Source organism: Vipera ursinii (assembly GCF_947247035.1).
Source record: "Vipera ursinii genome assembly, chromosome: 4".
NCBI lineage: Eukaryota > Metazoa > Chordata > Lepidosauria > Squamata > Viperidae > Vipera > Vipera ursinii.
Window position 1 is genome coordinate 61,857,697 of NC_139514.1, and position 7,593 is coordinate 61,865,289.

Below are 7,593 nucleotides of genomic sequence, written 5' to 3' on the forward strand. Positions count from 1 at the left end.
GAATGCGTGGGAGGGCTGGTTTGCTGAAGGCAACCGCTTGATTAGTTCCTGTTTCATAGCTCCTGTTTCATGGTTGGTGTCTTGTTTTGCTCTGTTTTATCTTAATAAATTTGGCAGGCTTAATTCCAGCCTCTTGCCATTTGTAAAGGGGTTGTCCCTGCCTTTTCTGCAGGGCCGGTAGCAGGCTGGTACAGAACAATCAGAGCTCAAAAGTGTCAATATCCTTTCTGTTCTAATGGCTATTTCAAGCACCTGCAAATATTCAGTCCTACCTATCCCACCTAGACAGGTGGATTGGCAGTTCTTTTCCCACTAGCCATCAGTGCTTGGTTAGACAGGAAACAAAGTAGGGATACTATACTAACTTCTTTCCTTAATTTGCTACTCATTGAAATTATAAGAACAGTACTAGTTATCAACTTTGTAGTGTGATGAACAGGGTTCAGCACTTTGGCCAGGAGATGTTATACTGCTATACTTTTCCACTGGCTGAAAAACTAGTGGAGATGCCTTTAATGACATCTGAATGTCACCTAAATATGGATTCCATTCTTACTGTAAAAAAAACCACTAATAGACAAATCAGTAAGACCAGGGCCCCCCAACCTCTGGGCCATGGCCCTCTAGTGGGCCATGAGATGTTGCAACCAGGCTATGGAAACAGTGTGCACTTGCCCAGTGCATCCCCACTTGTATTAGCAGCGAGCAAACACATGCATGCATGCACACACACTCCAAGACCTGAAGGACTGGGTTAGGGACAAGTGGAACTGTGTATGCACATGCTTGCCGACCACTCACACGGAACCATCTGGAAAGGTTGGGGAACTCTGACCTAGACTATAGCAAAATCAAGGCTATAACAAGTGTGATAAAAGTGATGTGGCTTGAGACAATGGATGCAAAGGCAAGGAGCTAATAGCCCAAGCAATGAATTATTTCATGCTGTTTCCTGTTTACCGGATAGAAGTAGAATCTTGTAAAGGGGAAAGGTCCAGACATATTTCCTTTGTCACCATCCCCACTTCCTATCATCACTTCTGTAGCTACAGCTGAAAATGGTTATGAATCACATTTGTAAGTCTTTCCACAGTTTGGATTGAAGAAATAATGTGCTCCTAAAACTATGTAAGAGTATCATGAATACGACTCTGGGTGACATGGGCGGCATATAAATTGAAAAATAAATAAATAAAAATAAAAAAGAATTCAAAATAATTCATTTAGTAGTAGTTATATTTTTAAGCAATCCTGTAAAACATATTGTTTAATCATAATAGGTAATATAATCTAATAACAGGAAATAGAAAATGGATTATTTTAACATGCCTTAACAACCTGTGCTGGAACTGTTTCCTAACATAGGCAGTTTGGCAAATTAAGGAAAACTTGATACTGAAGTTAAGTTCCATCCCTTCTCAGCCAGCAGTTGCAACCTACCTAGTCTATGTCACAAGGCTGTTGCAAAGATAAAATAGGAGCAGGATTAGTAGACCGAGATTTTTAGAAGAATGGTACAGTAGGATGAAAAGATAGTAAATCAACATTCCATTGTTATTGTTATGTAGGAGAAAGCTTAGGTTTGTCAATCCAAACTCCACAAGGTTAAATACATCCCAGTTTTAGATTATCTTGGGGGGGGAGAGGACTTTACATCATTGCAATATCCAGCTTCTGTCACTTGATGTCACTGTACTACCAATATATGTATAATGCTTCAAGCTATTTTACAGTCACTTAATTTGGGGGATATTGGAAAGGCTTATTTAAGGCATATGCAGATGGATTATACAGGGTTAGTGGCATTAGTAAATAGGAAGATGGCAAACTGTCAAGGACAGATCAGAAGGAAGTATTGTGTTGCTTTGTAATACATAAAGGAGCCTTACATGTTAAGCTATTTATTCTGATCTTTGGAATATACAATAAGGAACATACCTAAGAAATGTAATTTGCTTCTATTCTGCCCCCAGGCTCTTTCTTTTTGTGTTAAATACAAGTGAATAACATCCTACTTTTCGTCAGTTTCGTGAGCAAAATATTTATTACCTACTTTGGATGGACTTCTTTTTCATTTTGTTTTTCAACTTCCTAACTGACATTGCCCTTTTGATGTACTTTCAAGTGGGCAAATGCTGTGACCTTGCTGCTCCAGTGTTGTGCACTCTGATATTACCTCAGTAGAGATGCTACAAAGAACAGACCATGTCCTTCTTATTTATCAAGGTTAAGTACAAGACAAAATTAACCGTTAAGCAAGGGCTCTGGGGCATAAGCATTCATATTTGAAAGTCAACATAACTTAAATTAAAGCCAGTGGTTTTTTTTGTCTTTTGGGGATGAGAAAGTAAATATGATTCTGACTTAGGCAACTCATGTTCCCAGGCAGAGGATAAGATTTTTATGTGAATAGTTGCTATGTTTAATAATTTTGGTGGGTCGCTATAGGTACAGCTAGTGGTTGGGTTAAAGCTCTATTGACCTGTCCTTGAACAAGCACATAAACATGTTGGCCTCAAATTTATTTCCCCAATTGTTTAGCTTTATTCTTCTCAGTCAGCATGAGAATTTGTGACTAGTGATGTCCTGATTGTTTTAATGGAGAAAAAGTCAAATAAAGCAATTGGTGGATTGTCTGACTTCATTTCTCTTCCTACCATACAACAGCTGTCACAGGAAAGTATCAACCTATCAGTTTGTCTAACATAAGTGGGCAAAGACAGGAAATGTAGGTAGATGTTTCGAATGGCACAATTTTTTAACTGTAAAGTTGCCTTCTCTTCTTCTGAATATATATATAAATTAAAATTAAATTAAATTAAAATTTACACAAATATGAGCTGTCACTGGTGTGACTAATGCCTGTCGATGGCCTTCAGGATAGGCTGACACAGGAGATAAAGATTTGTCCCATGTTTGGGGGCCTAGCAAGGTAATCTAAGAGTTAACAAGCATTTGTCTTATATCTCCCCTTGCTTCTCTGCTAGCAAAGCGAGAGAGATCATGTGGCTCAAGGTAAAAACAACTGCCTAATGTGCAATCAGCCCAGGTTCGAATCTCAGAAGGGTATGGCTAACTGATGAAAACTAATAAGTTTGAAATGCATATTAGTCTCCCTTAATTCTTTGTTAGCAATTTAAAAAATTTACACAAATATGAGCTGTCACCGGTGTGACTAATGCCTGTCGATGGCCTTCAGGATAGGCTGACACAGGAGATAAAGATTTGTCCCATGTTTGGGGGCCTAGCAAGGTAATCTAAGAGTTAACAAGCATTTGTCATATATATATTATATATATATACAGTCATGGCCGAAATTGTTGGCACCCCAGAAATTTTTCCAGAAAATCAAGTATTTCTCACAGAAAAGTATTGCAGGAACACATGTTTTGCTATACACAGGTTTATTCCCTTTGTGTGTATTGGAACACAACAAAAAAGGGAGGAAAAAAAGCAAATTGGACATAATGTCAAACAAAACTCCAAAAATGGGCCGGACAAAATTATTGGCACCCTTAACTTAATATTTGGTTGCACACCCTTTGGAAAAAATAACTGAAATCAGTTGCTTCCTATAACCATCAATAAGCTTCTTACACCTCTCACCCGGAATTTTGGACCACTCTTCCTTTGCAAACTGCTCCAGGTCTCTCTTATTGGAAGGGCGCCTTTTCCCAACAGCAATTTTAAGATCTGTCCACAGGTGTTCAATGGGATTCAGATCTGGACTCATTGCTGGCCACTTCAGAACTCTCCAGCGCTTTCTTGCCATCCATTTCTGGGTGCTTTTTGACGTATGTTTGGGGTCATTGTCCTGCTGGAAGACCCAAGATCTCGGACGCAAACCCAGCTTTCTGGCACTGGGCTCTACAGTGCGACCCAAAATCCTTTTTTAATCCTCAGATTTCATGATGCCTTGCACACATTCAAGGCACCCAGTGCCAGAGGCAGCAAAACAACCCCAAAACATCATTGAACCTCTACCATATTTCACTGTAGGTACTGTGTTCTTTTCTTTGTACACCTCATTTCATTTTCGGTAAACAGTAGAATGATGTGCTTTACCAAAAAGCTCTATCTTGGTCTCATCTGTCCACAAGACATTTTCCCAGAAGGATTTTGGCTTACTCGAGTACATTTTGGCAAACTGTAATCTTGCTTTTTTATGTCTCTGTGTCAGCAGTGGGGTCCTCCTGGGTCTCCTGCCATAGCGTTTCATTTCATTTAAATGTCGACGGATAGTTCACTCTGACACTGATGCTCCCTGAGCCTGCAGGACAGCTTGCATTCCTTTGGAACTTGTTTAGGGCCGCTTATCCACCATCCGGACTATCCTGCGTTGCAAACTTTCATCAATTTTTCTCTTCCGTCCACGACCAGGGAGATTCGCTATAGTGCAATGGGTTGCAAACTTCTTGATAATGTTGCGCACTATGGACAAAGGCAAATCTAGATCTCTGGAGATGGACTTGTAACCTTGAGATTGGTGATATTTGTCCACAGTTTTGGTTCTCAAGTCCTCAGACAGTTCTCTTCTCCTCGGTCTGTTGTCCATGCTTAGTGTGGCACACACAGACACACAATGCAAAGTCTAAGTGAACTTCTCTCCTTTTTATCTGCTTTCAGGTGTGATTTTTATATTGCCCACACCTGTTACTTGCCCCAGGTGAGTTTCAAGGAGCATTACATGCTTGAAACAATCTTGTTTACCCACAATTTTGAAAGGGTGCCAATAATTTTGTCTGGCCCATTTTTGGAGTTTTGTTTGACATTATGTCCAATTTGCTTTTTTTCCTCCCTTTTTTTGTTGTGTTCCAATACACACAAAGGGAATAAACCTGTGTATAGCAAAACATGTGTTCCTGCAATACTTTTCTGTGAGAAATACTTGATTTTCTGGAAAAATTTCTGGGGTGCCAACAATTTCGGCCATGACTGTATATATATATATATATATATATATATATATATATATATATATATATATATATATATATATATATATATATATATATATATATATATATATATATATATATATATATATATATATATATATATATGCTGAAGAAGCCCATGAAATAGACAAAATGGTCTATTCTATGTTTAAAAAACCATAAAAACACATGTTATATTAACCTGTGCAGAAGTTAGCTCAGGAGTTCATGGCTTCCATGATGGCCATGGACCTGACCCAAATAATTCAGGGCCCGACTCATGGGGCGGGTCACACTCTTGACCTGATTTTTCTATCTGGGCAATGGTTGGATGATTTGGGAGGGGGCTTGCCAACTATTGTCCCCCTGTCATGGTCCGATCATTATCTCCTGTGGCTGGTCTTCTGCTGTGTCACCCCATGCAGCCGGGCTGTGGAACCGACCAGGTGGTTCCGTCCCAGGTGCCTAATGGACCCAGAACGGTTCCAGATGGTGCTTGGGTCCTTACCTATCTCTCTCACTCACAGCCCGGTCGATGCCTTGGTGGATGCCTGGGAAAGGGCGGCCACTGAGGCACTCAACCATGTTGTACCCTTGCGACCCCAGACCCAGCACAGATCCTGTTGGGCCCCATGGTTTTCTGTGGAGCTCCGGGAGATGAAGCATCAGAGACGGGGTCTAGAGAGCGGTTGGAGATCCACCCGGTCTGAATCTGACCAATTGCGACTAAGAGCCTTCACAAGGTCTTACCTCGCTGTGATGAGGATGGCGAAGTCTAATTACTTTGCTGCCCTCATCGCGTCCGCAGATAATCACCCAGCCGCCCTGTTTAGGGTGACTCGCTCTCTCCTTAATCAGGAGACGAGGGAGGAACCCTTACAGGGACGGGCTGAGGAGTTTAGTCATCATCTGGTGGACAAAATTGCTCAGATCCGGACCGGTTTGGACTCTGACTGGGCAGCAAACCTGTGTTCAAGATCCGATTGCTGCTGTGAGACAGGGTGAGCTCCTGTCCTTTGTTCCAGCTCCTGCAGGGGACATGAAAGGAGCCCCCAACATGGCATTCCCTGGATAATGGTGATGTCACTGTCATTTCAACCTGGGAGTGCCTTGGTGCTTCTGACAGAAGTGCAATGCAATCATATCAGAGAAGAGTAACAAAGATGATTAGGGGACTGAAAGCTAAAACATATGAAGAAAGGTTGGAAGAATTGGGTATGCCTAGTTTAATGAAAAGAAGGTCTGAGACATGACAGCAGAATTCCAGTATCTAAGGGGCTGCCACAAAGAAGAGGGGGGGGTCAACCTATTCTCCAAAGCACCTGAAGACAAAACAAGAAGCAATGGATGGAAACTAATCAAGGAGAGAACTGACCTAGAACTAAGGAGAAATTTCCTGGAAATTAGAACAATTAATCAATGGAATGACTTGCCTCCAGAAGTTGTGGATGCTCCAACAATTCGAGGAAAGAAATTGGAGAAACCATTTGTCTGAAATGGTATAGGGCAGACATGTCAAACACAAGGCCCGTGGGCCAGATCCGGCCCGTGAAGTGGTTTCATGTGGCCTGCGAAGCCATCCTGGAAACAGTGAGGGAACGGCCCCCCCTGCCTTGGCCCTGGCCCAGAGACCCTCCTCTTGCCAGAGACCCTTAGATCTGTCCCACTCCTGCCCAGGCCCCCATAGGCACCCTTGATACGAATGATGTAGAGCTGGACATACCCACCCAGTAGGCCATACGCACTTTAGCTACGCCCACCCAGTAGGCCACACCCACTCAGGCCACACCCACCTGGCCCCCTGAGGGCAACCGCAATGCTGATGCGGCCCTCAATGAAATTGAGTTTGTCACCCCTGGTATAGGGTTTCCTGCCTGAGCAGGGGGTTGGACTTGAAGACCTCCAAGGTCCCTTCCAACTCATTCTGTTATTCTGTTATTTATATCAAATTAGTTACCAGGATGTGCTGGCATTAGGGTGAAGTGAGGATGAGATCTAATAATATGTAAACTTTTTTATTATGAAAAGGTTTTACAGTCATCAGCCTTAGAAATAGTCACAGAATATGGAACAAAGAGTTTCATATTCATATTCAGGAAATGTCAATTAACTTATTTTTTTAAAAAAACCACACCTTTACAGTACACCTTCTAGTAACAGCAAAAGCCTCTTTGCATTCAAGAAGTTTATAGAACTTCTGTAAACTAACATGTTTCAGATAGTGGATGATGCTATTGCTGTAGTTGTTTGGTTCAGGTAGACAAGGACTCAGAGTGGTTCACAATGAAAAGAGTTTATTCAATACACATAAGTCAACTGACAACTGTCAAATGTTTCAAGCTTTTATACTAGAACTGTTTAAACTGTAACCAATCATCAAACGCTATTCTCCCGCTTCTTTGCAACTTCAACCAATAGTTGCACCAGAATCTCCCACCTCAAGAACCTTCTTTTGCAACCTGCTATTTGCATGTTTGCAACTATTTACAGACACAACACCCCTTACCCCCCAGTTGTTGTTATTTATGGACATAGTCTCTTAAGTATTTGGGTGGCCTATGGACCCTTGATGGATATCTATTGCTTTGGATACCTAAGTCACCTCTATCAGAATGTCTGCTTGGTTGGCTTACACTGGTGGATCTGGACTCTTGAC